General features: G+C 40.8%; 1 protein-coding gene across 1 annotated transcript in view; it reads right to left on the bottom strand.

Moving 5' to 3' along the window:
* Positions 1–18,509, bottom strand: part of frmpd3 (FERM and PDZ domain containing 3) — a 50,464-nt gene extending 31,955 nt beyond the window's left edge. The window contains exon 1 of the mRNA XM_036549148.1: positions 18,471–18,509. The gene's annotated coding sequence lies outside the window, so the exon portion shown is untranslated. The remainder of the gene's footprint in view (positions 1–18,470) is intronic.
* Between the last annotated feature and the right edge of the window lie 612 nt (positions 18,510–19,121).

The following is a 19,121-nucleotide window of genomic DNA, read 5'->3' as shown; positions in this document are numbered from 1 at the left end:
AAAGCGGTCCAGCATCTTTTTTTGCCGTTTAATACTTCTGCTGTCTAGGCCATGCTCGAGTGAGAAGGAAATGAATGAATGCTTGGCTGCCCTCAGCGCTTTAATCCAGTTAATGCACATCTCGGCAAAGGACAAGAAAATATATACACTAGCGTACATTTTTTGACTCCAGCTGTAACAGTCTAACATTAAATTACTCAAAGTGTATGTAGTCTGGAAATTGATTTGTTATTTTATATATTCATTTTGTATACCCAGGTACAGCTGTCTTTTGGAATGAGCATTTTAGTGAGACTACAAAAATGAAGCATGCATATTTGTAGAGATCTGCGTAAAGCTACAGTGGAGCCTCTATCAAATATTTCTACAATTTAGCATTTTACAGAAAGGAAGGGAAGTGTGTGTGTGTGTCTGTGTGTGTGTGTGTGTGTGTGTGTGTATGTAGGATACTATAAAGTGCATATGTGTGTGTATGGCTTTGCACATCCCCTCCTCAGCAGTAGATTTGAACAGGAAAGTCTTAAGCAGCAGAGCAAATCCTCCTTCAGTTTATCATGTCTAACAATCACTAATCAATAGTGTGTCTAGCAATCAGCAGCAGCACACTGACACCAGCGAAATAAGGGAAAACAAAGATGGAATCTGGGACGGGGGGGGGGGGGGGTGGGGTTGAGTCTTTAGTGGACCCCCTCCTCGCTGTATCTCTATTTCAGAATATCATGCTGAGGGCGATCACTGCTATTTAAAGCTGTAATTTATCTTACTTGAACTGTTTAATACCACAGTGTTATCTCAGCTCTCACTGAGGCCAAAACCTGATGCAGCACAATCACTGAAAGCACATGGAAAACACACTTAGAATATGAGTGATTAGGGTGCAATGTAACCAGATAGTTACAAGTATGAATCTTAGGAGGAGGCTTATAACCTTGGGAAGCACTTAGCCTGAAAGCTTAAGTAAATAACCATCTGCAAACATTTTCTTGTACCATGTTAATACAACAAATCAATACATGATGATAGTCTCTACTGAACTGATGACAGGCTTCAGAATTCTCCACTGCTGCTTTTAAGAAAGGTCCGCAAGCTTATAGAACCCAAGGGCGTTGCTCAATAGTGCAGTAGCGACACGCAACTTTGACTTTGAAAATACAATCCTGCGGAACCCCGAACCCGCTGCTCAGACAGTGCGGTGACAGCACAGACTCTCTGATGCGTGTGAAGCTGACGGAGCGCCGATGATTGCGGCACGGCGGTGGTGTTGTGACAGGAGCGGGGAGGTGAGCGGAGAGAGCGGCGCCTGTTTACATGCAAGACAAGGGGGGAGGAGGAGGGCCGGGCAGAACGGAGGGGAGTGGCTCACCTCCGCAAGCCCCGGGGGGGAAGCGATTGCAGCCCCAGTGAGACTTGTTCATTAGCCTGTTTGTGCGGAGCTAATTAGCGGCTCTGGTAGCTCAAAATTACAATTTACATTTATCAGCGGAGCTGCTTCTCCGCCCGCGTCGGCTAGCCGTCCACGAGCTCTGAGCCAAGCTCTGCAGAGACGCAGTGAGGGTTTCATGTCTTTCTCGTTGCAGCCAATTCTGTGAAATTCTTCCCTGCCTAATGGCCTCCTACGTCATCACTCTGCAAGCCAAATGACCCTTCAGCTTATTGAGACCACTGACACAACGAGGCATTTATGGAGAGCCTCACCTGGTACCTTTAATAAGTGTTATCTCTCCTATTACATATTCTCACTCAGGTCTGCTCAGCCATTGCACAATTGCAGCTAAGTAGCAAGCACTGAAAAAATGATAATATCAAAATAACATCTGTGCTTTAGTATTAATTACATGCAATTTAATATGAGGGAAACTTAGATCACCCTCACTCCTGAAAACTGATTGAAATAAAATTAAAGTGAAACTTCATCTTTGAGATGGTTGTTTTCTCCTGCACCATATCCAATGATGTCACAGGGCCCAGGACTGCTGCAACATGGTCATACCTCTCCCAAAATCAAAGTAAGTCAGTGTAAGCCGTTTAATTAACACAACACTAAGATAACACACAAGTGGAACTAATATATAAATTATGAACTCAGTATTTATCCTGCTTTGAAAAGCGTAAACACCATTAACCCATTATGTAGTGAGACTGGAATATTTATTTCATCTGGGTGTTGAAGTACAGCATTACTTTGCAGTAATTTCTACATGTATTACTGCAATTCAAAGTGTACAACTGTAGTACGTTTGACTGAATGCTCTCGTAGCTCTGGCTCAGTTTCGCTTCAGTAATTGTATAAGCAAACGTCAGTTTTAAATGTATACACCCATCAAACATACAGCTCTTGTCAGTCAGGTAACCCCTTTCCAAGACATGTTCCTTTTAGTTTCTAAAGTCTGACGTCTCTTAACTAAGTTCTTCCTCCTGTAAACAGGCATGGCAACTGCCTGGTGAGTCATCACTGACCCAGCTTCTTATCCTGCCAATGCACAGTTTCTAATTTCAATTTTAAGGGAGGCTCTGCTAAAAATGCTTGAATGCTAATGGTTTGAGGCATAGAAATGGGACAACATCCAAATGTTTGTTGTCTGCTTCTTTCATTCTGCAATTAAATTGAAATGTCTTAGCATTTCATTTAAGGCCGGAAAAGTAGCATGTTCCCGATTAATTTCCTTACAATAATAACAGGAGCGGAGCACAGATGTTATTCTCTGCCTGGCATGGTGGTTTTTGTTTCATCCTTTAGCACTGTAGCACTCCATGGTTCAGTACTCATTTAAGAGATGGAGAAAATTAATCTCTGAAGTTTTAACAGGAGGAGAAATCTCAGGGAATGCTGTCTCAGAAAAGCTCTGTCTAACAAGGCGTGACTGAAAAAGTAAGGAAATGGTAAAGAATCAAAATGCATGACAAAATGTTTTCCATTCTGAATATTTTGAGATGAGAAACTCAGTTTTGGAGACGAAATGTCCAAACAGTCACTTTACCAGAAGTAGATTCTAGGCCTAGCTGTAATCAATTGCAATGCTTTCGCTATCATTGGTCATTTTTGCACTTTAATTCATGACCGTGACAGCCTGCAAAAACATGGCAAGGAGGGATAAGAAAGATGAAATTCATGATTCTGAGATGAATGCAGCATGCTCTTAATTAAGAAATTAAGAAACAAAATAAGACATCAGCCACCCCACTTCTTAACTGTCCCAAGGGGAAACTTGTTTCACACTCCACTGAACCCCACCAGCAGACACACACACACACACGCGCACGCACCATTGTGGATGGATGATGTTCTGATGTGAAATCATCTCTTTCTAATGTATATAGCTCCATCTAGCTACAGTACTTTGGATAGAAATGTACACCCACTTGTTATTGCTATGATCATTTACTTTGGTAGCTGTATGGGAAATTGGTGCCATTATCCAGAGGACAGGACAGATACTGTACAATATGGTACTATACATACTTTGAGCAATTACTTCCAGCATCATCCATGCTAAATATTTCTTGCCCTTGACAAAGGTTACTGGCCTGAGATTAGTGGAAAAACACGTCAGAAGGTTGCAGTGAAGTTGTTATTGGGACAGACACAATGTAGTGGCAATGTCATTGTAACATTGTGGGTGATTAAAAATTAATCCTGATTTTTACTGATTCTGCACTAGTGCAGTTCTGATCTTTTTTTTTTAGACTATGTGGATTTACAGTTCTTTCAAGCATTGTCTGCACCCTCTCTTATCATTTAATGCTGTTATTTGGCTAGCTCAGTGGCCTCACTGGGAACAGTGCCTCCGAGGAGCAAAGCCATTTTAAAATTCTGCAGTGGGAACTTCCTGTTTGAAACGTCTTTTGGTTTACAAATCCATTTGTTATTGTGCTGAAACTATTAACTTTTAAAATAAAAAAATTACAAAGTAAATACATGTTCATTAATAGTGCAAATGCTTGCCGTGTTTCATTAAATTCCAAAAACGCCAGCCAGTCCAATGCCAGAAATCAGATGATCAGGCAGTGTATGATATATATTAGCCACGCATTTATGCTTTCACAGGTCAGGGACGGTCATGAAATAAATACATTTTTTGGGACTTTATCTTTGAGACCGTCCTGTATTACAACCTAGTGCTCTGTAACAGGATGGTACTATAATACAGATTGACCTTCTGAGGAGTCTGAAACTGCGGAGATCAAAAGATCAGGATTTGCAGCAATTGTAGGGAGCCACTTAGCTCAGGCAGCCAGTTCCAGCTTGAGAGTGGAGCAGGGCAATTTGTTTCCTCCTTGGTGCTTACTGTTCCAGGTGCAAATGCCACTGTTTGCGGAGAAATAACTGCGCAGTGGAAGAGTAACACAGAGAGCTAAACTCAGAGGACTTACAGATACTTTCAGATGGAGATCCTTTCCAAGCCCGAATTTAATTTGTGCTGTTGCTGCACTTCATCAGAATATGTGTAAAACATAAGGCGGGCTTTGTCAATTTGTATGTTTGTTTAACATTTTTACCTTGTCCTTATTGTAAACGCATTTGTTTTGGTCTCTCCATATTTTTAGTAGCTTACATTTTGAATTGAGTTCCAATATAAAACCCTGTGGGTTCCCTGAGAATAAATTTCAGTCTATACATGATCAAGCTATACATGATCACAAAACTGAAATAACCAAGTGAAACTGAAACCAAGTGTTTCAGCTTTGTGAAAAGATTGATGCAACAATATGTACGGTGCCCATAGCGCTTTTGCAAGTTCTAATGCAACAATGTCGGAGTGTTATAATGCAACAGTGTCACAACTTGGTGATAATGCACTGTGTTGTGGAAATCACAACATTGCATTGTCATGTTGTCACAACGAAAATGTGTTGGAGTCATAACTTTGTGACCTCATCATACTATTAGCAGAGAACATGAGATTTATGACTTATGATTTGCAGTGTGAACTGCCCAAAAGGAGAAAGAAACACAATCAATAGGGTCCTGAAGATGGACCTGCTTTAACAGAGCTTGTTTGTCTTGGCCAAACATTCTCAGATTCTCCACATTCTCCAGTGTGCAGGTAGAAGTGATATTCTAAAGCTTGGAATGGTGTCTAATTGCTGTAATACTCCTGGGCTTCAGAAACGTCCCTGGCAATGTCTTAATCCTAAAATGTGTAAAGCACAGTCAAGATGTATCTGCTGTGCACAGATCTCTCATAGTGCATGAATGCTTAGGGTAATGATGGAAACAGGAAGCTTGTTTCAGTTGCATTTGTTTGCAAGATTTGCTATTTGGGAATTGAAATAACTCAGGAAGCACTCAGCTGGGTAAGTGCTCTATGGTTCTTGGTTCATACTGACATGCGATGGGAATATTAGCTGATATTTAAGTTATAGAAAAACTGCCCGAGTAAACTGTTGACATGAGAAATGCTAATCAGCAATTATTTTGTCATATTTATTGAGTAGTCTGAGACCTTATTACATGACATTACCTTACATTACATTACACTACATTACATTACATTACATGCATTTAGCAGATGCTCTTATCCAACACAATACGAAGTATACAGAGTTATAAAGTAACAGAGAGACGACCTATGATTAAAGAAAATACTTGTACTCCTGGTCTGACCTCACATGCAAAAAATCAGATGTATCCTAAATTCCAGTTCAGCTATAATTGTATGGGATATGACAAATGAGCAAGCACAGATTAGTCACCGGCAATGAAGTACAGTATGTGAGCTATGGAAGCAAGGCTCTGTTCCTAGCTTGTCCGTGTACGTTTGAGGAATGGCAAAGCTCGGAAGCAAAGATATTCAACCCTGTGATAACCCCAAGTGCCAATGTGTTGTCGTATTCACCAGCTGTTTACTCTGCTAATTAATTAGGCCTAAGATAAAAAACATCAAAGATGTGTGTCCCTGCTTGTTTTTAAAAAAGATCCCATGGGAGACGCTGCATGGGGATGTTCTTCCTTGTCGACAGACCGGGCTGCTTGATGGAAGGCATTGGGAAAGGCCTTGCACTTTGAAGTGTGATTAGCGTGTGAACTCATTCATAACGATGTGTGATTACCTTGCCAACACGGCATGAAGTTTTTGCCCGTGTGAAGTGGCGTGGTTTTCTTTACATTCAGGGGTCCATTTCAGGAGAATGGGGCTGGTGTGAGCCAGTAAAATCACAGTCATCCCACTTCATTTTGATGAAATCACGCATGTGCAATTGTGCCCTGATTAAAGTGATTGCGCCTTTAAAATACAAATGAATGTTCCTTTAAAACTGCAATGTTTCAATTCAGATTTAATGACTGCAGTGTAAAATGCTGCGAAGGAATGCTCTCAAAGCTTAATTTAAGGTTTTAATGCATGTTTTACTGCCTATTCAGCATAGTGATGCCTGCACCATTTTCATGCCTGAATAAAGTAATGAACAGGCATCATACTGCAACAGAATTCTGTCACTCTGTGAAAATCAACAGACTGCATTTAATCATGTCGAGACAGTCTTAACCACTGACTTATGATGCACTAGTAGGTGCTCATATCATTTGCAAGCAAGCTTCTGAATGTGATGGCACTTAAGTGCACTTACCAGGCTAATAGGATATTTTTATCAGTGCAAAATGCTTAATCTGCAGTCCTGTCTTTGACAATGGAAACAGTGTAAGATTATTAGGGGACCAGGATAGGGTTTTTGTCCTATTTTCCTTTTGAAAATTTGAAGAAAAATACCTATTGAGATATGGTGTTTCTTATTGAAGCTTGACAGGTGTTCTGTCAGGGCTCCGCCCCCTTAAGCCTCTGTGTTTTTGTTTTCCCTGTCCTTGTGCTTTTGTTTTCCTTGTGTTCCCTCTCCGCCCTGCTCCCCGCCTGGTCCCCGCCCACCTGATTCCCTCATTGCCTGCACCTGCCTGCCTGCTCACCTGCTTCCCATTTCCTCGTTACCCCAGCACTATATCTTCCCTGCGTGTCTCTGTCTTGTTGCTAGTTCGTTTCAGTGTGTTTCACCTGTCTCGTCCCGAGAGTTGTTGCTACATTGCCGATCCTGCCTGTTTCCTGACCATGATTCCTGCCTGCCGTTTGGATCTGATCGCTGCCTCTCACCTGCCTGATTCCTGACCCTGTTCTCCCTGACTCCCGATTTTGGATTTGCCCCCGGATTGCTTCTCTGTGTTTCGAACCCTGCCTGTCCCTGGATTTACGGACTGCCTGTCCCTTTCTATTATCGCCTGGAACCGGAACATCCTGCGGTCCGCGTTTGTGTCCCGATCTCCGGCGCTAACATGTTCTTTCAAGGTAATCTAACATTATCGAATTCACAACACACCAGCAAAAAAAAAAAAAAACAAACAAAACAAAACGCGTGAAGGAATGAAGCAATGATATGATAGATATCATTGCATTGAATGATGCAATGATATCTATCCTGAGGTCAATAGGTGATTTAAATCATGTGATCTCTCATGTGATCCGTATCAATCCTCTGTATTGTTGCTGTCATATCAGTCCCTAACATCAAATAATTTAAATATATTGCATGGATCAGTAATTTTTGAACAGCTTTGAGGAATGAAAATCTGGCACTAGAACCTGTTTTGTTTTGTTTGTTTTTCTTGCATGGAGGGTTGTAACACTTCTCTCAGTGAAATGACACTGAGCCAGATTTTGACAGGCTAAACAGTTGTCTAATACAAACACAGTCTTCAAATGCAAGTGGAAAGAGGTGGGGCCAACACTATGGTGCTGTATAAAACATGGCATCTATATAACATCTAAAATATATTATCTAAAATATATTCACATATTCACAATACTTATATTTTGTACACATACAAATATGAACAATACATACATATTTTTCAATATATTACAATATATTTCATTTTGGTGTAGATAGTAGGTTGGGAAGAACCTTTTGTTGGAGTTGTGAGGAATGGGTAGCCATGTACTTCACAAGCAGGATACATGTCACACTACCTTTAAAACTGTTTGCCCCAGCTCCACGACTGTAACAAAAATTTGCCCGAAAATGGACAATAGCCACTGCACTTCCATTTCACCAGAAGCGTAACATGCGTATCAGAGATTAATGTCTGACTCCATCTCGTCCACCTTGCCTCCTCATCAAGCTTATGTTCATGTTTTTTCTTGGCTCACAGATTCAATGTTATAGATCTGTTTGCAAAGTTTTCATTTCACCTGCATTACAGGAATCTTGAGAATGATGTGTATTAGCTGGGCTGCCACAGCAAGCTATGAACTGAAATGGCAGAGTGGTAGAAAGAGAAGAAATGGCCTATTACTTTCATCTTATTGCATTGAATACAGCTGCAAGCACCTGTGGTCTTGTCCAGTCCTTCACTGATACACTGGTATAGTAGAGCAGTGCTGTTATATTTTTGTTATATCCCTACTAGAATGACATCTCTTTTCAATAATAAACACCACATTAAGCCCATGAAATACTGTAGCACCAAGGAGAGAAGTTCTGTTTGGCAAAGAGTTAAAGCGCTAGCTGCATTTACATATTCCTTGCTTACCATTCAGCAGTCACCATGGCAACTCCCAGAACAACATTTATGCATTTACGCATTGATCCAGGATCAATGTTCCTGAGGTAATGTTCGACAGGGGAAGGGCTGTGTGAGGTGCACGTACAATGTGTGTGTGTGTGTGTGTGTGTGTGTGCGCGTGTGTGTGTGTGCCTGCACAAGGCGTTGGGTGCATGAGGTTATATTCACGAATATGTGTGATGTGTATGCAAGACTTTGCTGTGTTTTGGCTGTAGAGTCTGACACACAATGAACAATGCAGACATCAACTTCAGATCCTGTCAATGCTTCAGGTTAAAGTACTTCTATTTACTGAGAGAAAAGTGTTGCATAATGACATTTTTTAGGAAATAATAAATAAGCATACACTTGGCTTTGTGTTCTCGAATACAGGCTTTCTTTACATATCGAAATTGCTCTTTCCCTCACATTCATGTCTGTCATTCTCTGCTTGTCGTCTTAATATCAGGTGTTTTCTGAAAAAAATTCTTTGTGGTAGTGGGCTATTCCAATCAGTCCTAATAACAAAAACACTGTGCTATCTGGAGACTTCCTTTTCCAATACCAAAAACCATGTGCAAATTAAGAATTCACATATCGGCTGGGTATTTTGGTTTTGGGTCCATCAATTATAGTTTTGAATGTGATTTACATATTTCTGTTCCTCTTTTTTATTTTTGTTTGTAAACAACATCAACATTTTGCCTATTTCCAACAAAGTCTCACATTTGATGGGATTTGGGATTCAAAATTGCCTCTGTAGGGCACTGCAGGCACTATGGTTCTGAATTAACAGGAGAGGCTTTGTGAACCACTGAACACAACAGCCAAATGGATATGTTGGTATGCGCCTTATGAAGCAGTGACAAGATTAACTATGTTGAATCAAAATGTTTTAAAATTCTGAGATTTTATTGGGATACACAAGTGAGGAAACACTACTTTGTTAAAGAGAATGCCAAGTGGGTAGGAAGTGGGTAGTAATTTTTTCACTCCATTTACAGCAGCAGGTGTGTGAAACAGTTATTTCGAAATAATAGACAACTATTCACTTAGCAATTTATTACTTATTTACTACCTGATAGTTATTGTATTACTTTACTATTTCCTCCAAATACATGTCAGCTCTATTAAAAATAGTCATTTTATAGTTACTTAAGCACTCTTTAATCAGCTCTTTAATTATAAGTGTCTGCTTAAACTTAGTTTAAGCAGACACTTATAATGACAGTGAGAATTATTTGCTTCTGATCCTCTTGTCACATCCTGATCATCAAAGCTATACAAGGGCCCAGAATGGCAGTCTCCTGCCATATGAAGAGGTGCACAGTCTTCCTGCCCCACCTCCAAACACATCACTGTCTTATTTTTGCTGGATTCAGGCCGGTGACTTTCGGAATGATAATTCTTAGTAGTTTACTTCAAAATGTATTTCTGATTTGTCAATGGTAAGTGCAAGAATAGCTGCCCTTTTCCTCATTTCGCCCCTCTGCCTCTCTCCTTCTCTCAGCTTCTCTACTTTATTCATCTAATACTCACTTTTTCTCTTTGTCTTGGTATTCCCACATCTCCTCCTTCATGGCTGTCCCTCTCACTTTCACGTCTCCGTCCTTCTTTCTCTATCTGTTGATCTACATCTCCCTTTGTAACTCTGTCTCCTGCCTTTCTCTCTCCCTCCCTCTCTCTCTCTCGCTTTCTCCCTTCCTTCCTTGTGCTCTTGTCTGTGTGCCATGCCTTCCAGCCAGGTAGACACTGCTGCATTGATAGTCATAGTAAAAAACACAGTGTATCGGGAAATAACAACAACTGTCTCTGCCATCAGACCCTGGGAGGAAAGACAGAGTTCTGAGCTCTGGCCCCTTTTCCAGGGTCATGGTCACTACATGGTCACTTTATAATCACAGCCCAATTATATGGTGCATCTGTGTGTGTGTGTGTGTGTATATATATGTGTATATATATATAATATACAGTCTTAATTACTATATGAATTACTGTTATGATTATTTAGGTTTCATAGTCTCTGAAAGTGATAGCCCTAAAACATTAGAAGACATTATAAATAATGGACTCATTAACTTGTTCGAAGGAAAACACAATTCATTAATCTGAGTGGCAGGTCACCCAGTATGACAGATGATCCAATTAGATGCCACAGTTTAGGGATGTGGTGCTTATTTGAGCTTGATGGCTTTTGAAACAATGTTCAAGCTGTGGAATTTACTAATTATAAATGGATGAATACTTCCATTTAAAAAGGAGTACAGATTTATACAGTTTGCTATACTACCGACTGGTGTCTTGGACAAATCCCATAATACATTGGCTGTGGGGATAACACAGACATACCTAAGAATACTTATTGGGCTTTTATAATGGAAATATCCATATTAACTGAACGGTAACCAGACATGGCTGTCAGAATAGTTTTTAAAACTTCATCTTCAGAAAGACTACATAATAAGTTCTTTATAATGTTTCATCACATGTGATACCATCGCTATGCGTTCACATGTATGTAGGACAGCTACTACATGACACTTTCATAAAATGATAAGCAAGGCCTATGATGATACATGTTGCTGCTGTAGTTGTTATATGCAGTTAAACCTTTTCTCATGAGATTCACTATGATTTATTTCTCTGACATTGATAGAAGTTATTAGTGTTATGTTCAAAATGGTGCGCAACATTTTTTGTACCTGTGGACTCCCAACTTGTGGGTTGTGCTTTAAATTAGCAGTAAAACCACATGTTCAAAACATTTTTACATTCAACATGTAAAATGGATTGATAAACTGTGCTTAGAATTGGAAGTCTCTAAATTCTTATCTAAACATTTTGAGGAAACAACAGCAACAACCAATGAAATATGCAATTGGGAGATATGCTGTACAACTGCACAGATAAAGGAGTAGGGTTATTTTTTATTTCAATGTTTATCCCTGAGGCTATGAAAATAGATGCTTTAATCATAAACAAGAACTGAATCAATACCGTGCACCGTGACTTGCTGTATTTGACTTCATTTATTTCTTAGAGAGACAACATTGTATTGAGTGAAATACAACACAACCTAATGAATACATATCTGCTTAGTGAACGTACTTTCGTGGCTACAATGTACAAGACAGGAAACCATTAAAGTCTGCTCTCAGCAACGACAACGGTCGACTCCTACACCAGCGCTTCAGCGTTTCCTTCAATCTCCACATGCAGACTCGACAGTCTCCAAGGAACCTCCTCTGAATGTTAAAAATGAAGGAGGCCTGTCTGGCGAGAGTGAATGTGAAATATCCACAGTGCACTATTTAGACATGTGGGTCTGAGGTGAGATGGGGGGGAGCATATCTGCAAACTCTGATAACTTTTGTCCGAAGTCTTACCCCCTGTGAACCGTGAATGGGTTCTGGTCCAGATCCTAAAATGCTGTCATTACACATGACACAAACAGTTTCACGAGCACAGGGAGCAGAGACAATGGAGAGAACATTGACATCAAATGGATGAACAAAGCAACAGTTGGGATCACTTGAACATTCATTCCCTGTGGTGGAGAACTGGCTTTGATGGAGCTTTATGTGTGATGTCTGAACAGGTTTGAATGGATAAGCTGTAAACAAGCCTTTTTTCCTCATGAAGCAATACTTGGGCCCTGTAAATGCTGAATCAAAGGCTGACAGGTCCCAGAAGATGCTGTTCGTGTGGCGTGCGGGGATGAGAGTGCCATAATTGATTTTGACGGCTGTGCGGTAGGATGGCTTTAGGTAACAGAGGTACTGCTGAGGGTCTGGCGCCAGGGGCTCAAGGGTTCAAATCCCATGTGGTGCAATGCTGCTGTGCATTTGGCCAAGGTGCTAAATGTGGATATCCCAGCATCTTAACTAAATGTCCTAGCTAACATCTCAGTAAGTGTGACTTTCTGGCCCCTATTACTTACTTTAATTTCTATTTCAATTTTTATTTTGTTGTAACACTGATTTTCATGGTAGCATATAAACAGTTGATAAATGCTTAATAAAAGCATTATAAACAAATAAAAATACATTGCTGAGGTTTATTCCAATAAATGCTAGTATATTTGATGGTAAGCAGAAAGCCAAGTTTGCCAGCAGGAGGGAATGCTCAAGAATGTTTACTGCTGAGACTTGATTTTGATGTTAATTATTTTTTAATATATTCTCATATTAAGTGATAAATCAGTAGGTTATTCATTATTTTTTTTTTCAGAGAAGTTACACCAGAGAGTCCCCCTTTGTTTATAAGGTTTGGTTAGGGGTTACAGTTGTTGGTTATCATAGCATAATGTCAATGTTTTGCAATCCTGACAAAGTTATTCATCAATATGAAATAATTTATATTGTTGTTTCCTGGGGTCCTAGTATAGGTAGTAATGTTTAGATTTATCTGTATCAGTACTGAATTTCGCACTGTTCATTGAGCCAGATAGAGTTATATTTGTAAATACAACAATACGAAACTGTCAACCCATATTTAGTGTTCTGTGTTTTCTTTGGTACCACAGTAGTGCAGACAGAAAGATTAGGGAGATGAATGTCCTACTCTGCTGAAGTGGGTTTTTATGTTAGTCAGGATTAGGACATGTGTACCAATTAACTTACAAGCACAGTTAAGAAAGAAAACATGGTTTTATATTAAATGGAGAAAAGTCCACATATTTGAGGGATTTACCATTGCAACACAATATAAATGGGAATTTTTACTTTTTGTCCCCCCACTTAGCCTTCCTCAGCTTAAATGCAAAAGAAATCAGTTTTCTTTTAACAAGAGGTTCAATGCCTCCTGTGGTTTATCTATTTAATAGATAATAGTTTAATAGTGCCACCAAAGACGTTGCATCTTATTAACTACACAAAGCAAGAAAAATCCACAAAATTCAAACGAAATGTCCGACAGTATAGCCCCACTATTCATCAGAATTATTGTTGGCTCTTCCATCTCAAGGCAGCTCAAAAGAGCTGCAGAGAGAAGAATAATTGACACCGTTTGAGCATCCACTCCACTGTGCACGTGTGTGTGTGTTTGTGTGTGTTTGTGTGTGTTTGTGTGTGTTTGTGTGTGTTTGTGTGTGTTTGTGTGTGTTTGTGTGTGTGCGTGTGTGTGCTTGTGTGTGTGCGTGCTTATGTGTGTGTGTGTGTGTGTCTGTGTGTATGCATGCAGGCAGGGGATAAAGAGAAGCAGAGTGAGTGAGCTTGCGTGGAATAGTTGAGGGGGTAGTGTAAGAGTGGGCTGAGGAGGGGGGCAAGGGGGTTCATTAGACGTGCTATTTACCCAGAGGTGGCGTTGTGTCTGACTGGATTGAGTCAACACACAGGGGGATTGATAACTACAGAGGGCTGATCCGCCTTCGTTGTGCCCCTTTCACCCTCACAGGTGCCAGCCAGGCAGGGGTCACGCTGAAGCTGGGCGTGTGACGAGAGCCAGCACAGCGCTCCCTAAATTTCCTGTAAACAGGAGTCGTACATCATTGGCATTCCACAGGCGTCGCACGGCATTTCTCTGCCTGCGCGCTGCACGTGTCTCAGCCTTAATGAGGTCCTCTCGATGAGGGAGACTAGTCCAATCTCTGAGAGATTTAACCCTCCGATTGTCTCCCTGCCTGCGGTGCCTCGGGTCCAGGATAGAAATCTTGCCCGGGCTGCAGAGCCGATGTTGTTCCTGGCTCTTACGCTGCTGAATAGCTGTTCAGATGAGGCATTTCCCTGAGGGATGTGTGGAGCTTCCTCTCATTTTTCTGAAGGAGATTTATCAGTGTTTGATTCACTGAGATGTGAGTCAGTCTATTCAGCAGGGGATTCGGAGAAAGGCAGTATTGGGGAGAGAGTGGAGGTGTGGCTGCAAATGTAAATAACTGTCAACTGTGTTACAGAGCCTCGACAAACAAGACCACATGCAGATTATCTATAGGCCCTCCTCTGTTTACCAATTGAGAAGAGATGTTTAAGCGATTCTGTCTTTCCTTTGAAGCATTTCTCAATGACATTCTTACACAGTGAAAAGAGGGCTTTTCGAGAAAATGGGTTGAATACAGATTTGCGTAAGAAGGGAAGACCGATGCCAGTGTACTTTTTTTTTTTTTGTGGATGACCACATATTTGGCTTGGTGGTTATTTCTTTGAATCAGAAAGTGTAAAGATAAACTCTTAAAACCACAAAGACACTACCTCTCCTCAGTCCGGTATTGGAGAAATTTACTGGCACATAAGGACGCTAATGTTCTATTACCCAGCCTTCTCTGAGCTTTATGGCTATGAATCACTTAAACACTGTAAAATGTGTTCCAAGATCAACCATTGATGGAAATGACCTTTTCTCAGCGAAGCACTCAGAAACAAAATATGTATAACGCACCATCGCAGCATGATGAGACATAATGGATTATGTAACATTCACACTGCACACACACATACACACACTGCACACACACACACACAAATATGTAAGTGGTTATTATTACTTTACACTACACCCTTAATCAATTGCAAAACAGATGGTTTAACAGTAGAAATGCACATTTGCGGTCTCTGAAGGTAATAAATTAAAATATGCAAAATGTCTATATTATCAAAACTGCGTATGCATTAAAATAACTGCTTTTTAAATATTTCCCTTTCGTTTATTTGTACAACAAGAACCCTATACTCACATATACTTAGGTAAATCCTCTCTACAAATAATCTCTAACCAGGTGGGGTGGTCAGAGCCCCCTCCACCTGCTATGGTGAGGAGTCTAATATACATATGATGTTCACAGTGTGACACAGCTTTCAGTGTGCTCTGTTAGGCCTGTAAAACCAGGAGCAGTGCTTCAGTAAACTTGGTTCCCCCAGCAGCCAGGGTTTCCACTCACAGGCATCACAATGACTGAAGGACCAGCACACAATGACACAACCGCCAGCATAGAACACATAGACTGACATTACTCTGACGCAACGTCTCCCTGGCAACTAGATTCATGATATATGAAGAGATATTTCTTTCTGCAAATTTACTACAGAAAGTTGTCTTGCTGATGAGTATTTTCCTAAGAAGGCTGATTTGCAGGACAAAAAAATAATAATAAGTGGGTCCATTGCCAAAGATGTTTTTGCAGATTAAAGATTTCCATCTTTGCGAAAGTCTATTTCCTCTGACAAAAGCTATTATGTTCCACCAAACAAAGATGTTTGTTTGAAAATGCTGTGTACTGTATAACCACTTATGAATTGCAAGTCATTGGGCTTGATTGCTGTGAAATATTTACGTTTTCAGACAAATTTAATGGTGGGACAGACTTTTGTTGCAATATGACAAGGGCACTTTTCTAAGGCAAGAATATGGTTTAGGATAGGATTTATAATGTTTTATTTATGTATCTTTTATTTTACCAGGAAAATTGTATTGAGATTATACAATCTCCCTCTCAATGCACACCTAGTCCTTTGAAAAAAAATAGAGCAAGGGTTAGAGTAAGCATCATGAGAGAATGTCAAAGTGGCCCATCAAGATTTCGAACAGGCACATTCCTGTACTTTGCTGAATGTGCAGTAAAACGGTAGGTTTAATGCCTTATGGATCATGGTACAGATTGTTCCGAAATGTTTCATGACACTATGACAGGGAGAGCAAGGCTGGTTGAGGCCTGGGGCCAGGGGCAGAACCAGAGGTGCAGTAAGTGCAAGGTGTAGCTTCTGCATACCCCAAATCCAATAAAAGACTGCAGCATTACAAACACTCAAGATAGAGCCACTGTACTGCTGTAACCTAAGATCATACAAGGTGCCTGTGTGTGAGTTCACCACTATCTGCTTGCTTTGTGGATGCCCTTATCCAGGGTAACTTACATTACACTGCTGGATGCAGGTTATGTATGTTGTTTAAGGGTACAAAAGTCTCTTCTGGGTTTAAAGCTTGCAACCTCCCGCTTGCAAGCCATGTTGCTTTACCACACACACTCTCTCTCACAGAAATACACTATGTACAAAACCCTTTTAGAAAAGTAACTGTGAAAGCAGGTGCGGTGGGGCTGCGTGGATGTGCGCTACAGTCATTTCTCCGCCTGCAGAATAACGCAGAGGAGGGGAGATGCAGGCACAGCGGAGGCGGGGTCACGGCCTGTGGAGAGGTACACAGCCACCGGCTTCAGCTCAGAAATGAAGGACACTGAGGGTGGAACAGCTACGGGGTAGAGAGGGCCGGAGCTTGCATTTTGGCTGTAGCAAGGGCTATGACAAGCAGTTTGGCTTCTCACTCTTTAAGATCCCTAGCATGAGAGATCTCCCTAACATTACTCTTGTGAACACGTGGGATGGGGCGGCTGGTTTTGAGTAGCTTTCTGACATTTTGTTTCATCATCCTTTCATGTCATCAATAAATTGGAGTGGAGCGGGGTGAAATGCGCTGCCAAGCTGTTCGTAAGGTGCAATTCCCATTCATTTTCTGCTAAATAGCTGAAGGCAAATTCAATTGTAACAATCCACAGTCTCACATTTTTATAGAGAAATCTGAGTGCTTATTCTGAAATATATTAACTTCACAATCCATCAAATCTACTAAACTGGCAGTTTACAGTTTTAAAGAAATGATTGTTTTGTTGCTATTACACACAAAAAATAGTGGAAGGCCATATACCCAGTGCCTTGTGAATTTATGTTTCTGATGAATACAAATCAGATTTTATGAACACAATGCAAAATTAGCCAGCCAGTTCTTGGCTCTTGAATACTGAAAACACAAATTGTGGATGAAACAGTAAAATAGTGTGTGAAAAATTGTCAGTAAATAATTGCAGCTACTTTAATGTTTACTGTTAAACTATTAATTAATATTCATTTGGTGTTTTAGATATCCATTTCATTAACAAATGGGCATTAAAAGCTCACTTCGAAAAAAAAAAATGCTGAGTATTATTTAAAAGCAGTTAAGCTATCACGTAGAGGTTTGGAGACTGTTGAAAACCAAACAATAAAATGGAAATTGCACTGAGACATCACAATTCTGCTTCTCTGTTTTTGGCAGCTAGCTGTAGGTTTTACGATGTAAAAAATGAATGCGCAGAATACCTCCCATCTTTGCAGTGAGGGAGCAAACCTGCCAATGGCTGAAAGTCCAAATTTGTGTAGCATACTGTTTCTTAATACTGCAGGTTTGTCATACTCATTTCTCTCCATCCCTGCAGAGGCCTGGTCATGGGTACCTGCTCTGACCCTGTAGTGGTACCCCGTTCTTTGATATTAAATATAGGCATCCTTTTAGTGAACCTTTGCACCGGAGTTGCATCCAAGGCATTGCATTTGATTCATTTGATTCCAACTACAGTGCAGTTACCAGATGCCTTGCATTTGAGGAGAGTATGTAGGGGGTCATGACCACCAGTGCTGGGTAACCTCTGTGCCTAGTTGGGGGATGAAGCCTCTGGTTGGTTGTCTTACGGGAACCGTGACAGAGACAGAGAAGCTGCTGTGCTCGACTGGGTGTGTGAATCAGATTAAACGCCTCATTAGGACAGCACAGAAGATACGGTACAAAAACAGCCTACTAATCATGTAGTGTCAAGACCTCCTTGATAATAGGGCAACAACCTCATTGATTCACAGGCCAAAGATTATCACTGAGCCAAGGTACTGAGTCATAAACTCTCCATAGTAGTCAAAGCCTGTGCTGGTCTGTGGCAGCCATGTCAGTTTGCAGCGAAGCAAAACCATGACTTTCCGAACGTTGCATGTCTCCCTGTATGGAAGCTGGCCAGATGGAAAAGCTATGGAACGCATGTGCTGAGCTTGTGCAAACAGGGATCAGTGCTACTGATGGGGCATTTGCAGTCACTCTTTAAGATGCACCGCTCTGTTTGACAAGTCCAGAGAGGACAGATGCATCTGCTTCTGAGCACAGCGTGGTGTGGTGACAGTGACAGCTGGCTGGAGTCTAACCCGTGCGCACTTACGGTCTCTCTGAACTCGGACGGCTGCTGGCTGGACTCTTGGGACCGGGGATCACACTTAGTGCCAGACAGGGGGAGCAGGCCACTGTAGAGGGAGACAAACACACACATACACACACACATAAAACTCTGGGTTAATGCTGATGAAAAGACCCTCTGCCCCCCAACCACCACTCCAACCCAAGGTATTACACAATGCTCTTTACCAAGTCACATTGAAAACCTGATTAAGTCAGCACCTTGGCAGCTGACAAGCTGACAAGCTACTTGTGGGGCCGGACTGAAAATCCTTTACAGGCACCTATGGTTGGTGGCCTTCTGCGAAATTATCACCTAGAGTAAGGGGTTGGGCAAACCAGGGACGAGCCTTTACAACATGAATCAGCCATATATTCACATGTTGTGTCTTTGGTACATATTTTTTGGGGGTTATTTTCCTGCTGATTTATAATTATTTTATTATGATATTATTATTGACCAGTAATGATTATTCTTTCATTCAAATCTAAATTCTATTTATCTTATATCTTTTATTATTATGTATTCATTTATTTTTTCAGAGAAGTGCTCTAGAAGACCTCAGAAGAGAAGACCTCAGTTAAGAGGAGACCATTAACTCTTCCATTAGCAGCAGGGTCATCACTCGTAATTGCT

The sequence above is a fragment of the Megalops cyprinoides genome, chromosome 16, assembly GCF_013368585.1.
Source record: "Megalops cyprinoides isolate fMegCyp1 chromosome 16, fMegCyp1.pri, whole genome shotgun sequence".
Taxonomy (NCBI): Eukaryota; Metazoa; Chordata; class Actinopteri; order Elopiformes; family Megalopidae; genus Megalops; species Megalops cyprinoides.
Note: the sequence above shows the minus strand (reverse complement) of the source record. Positions and strands in the feature narration are given on the sequence as shown.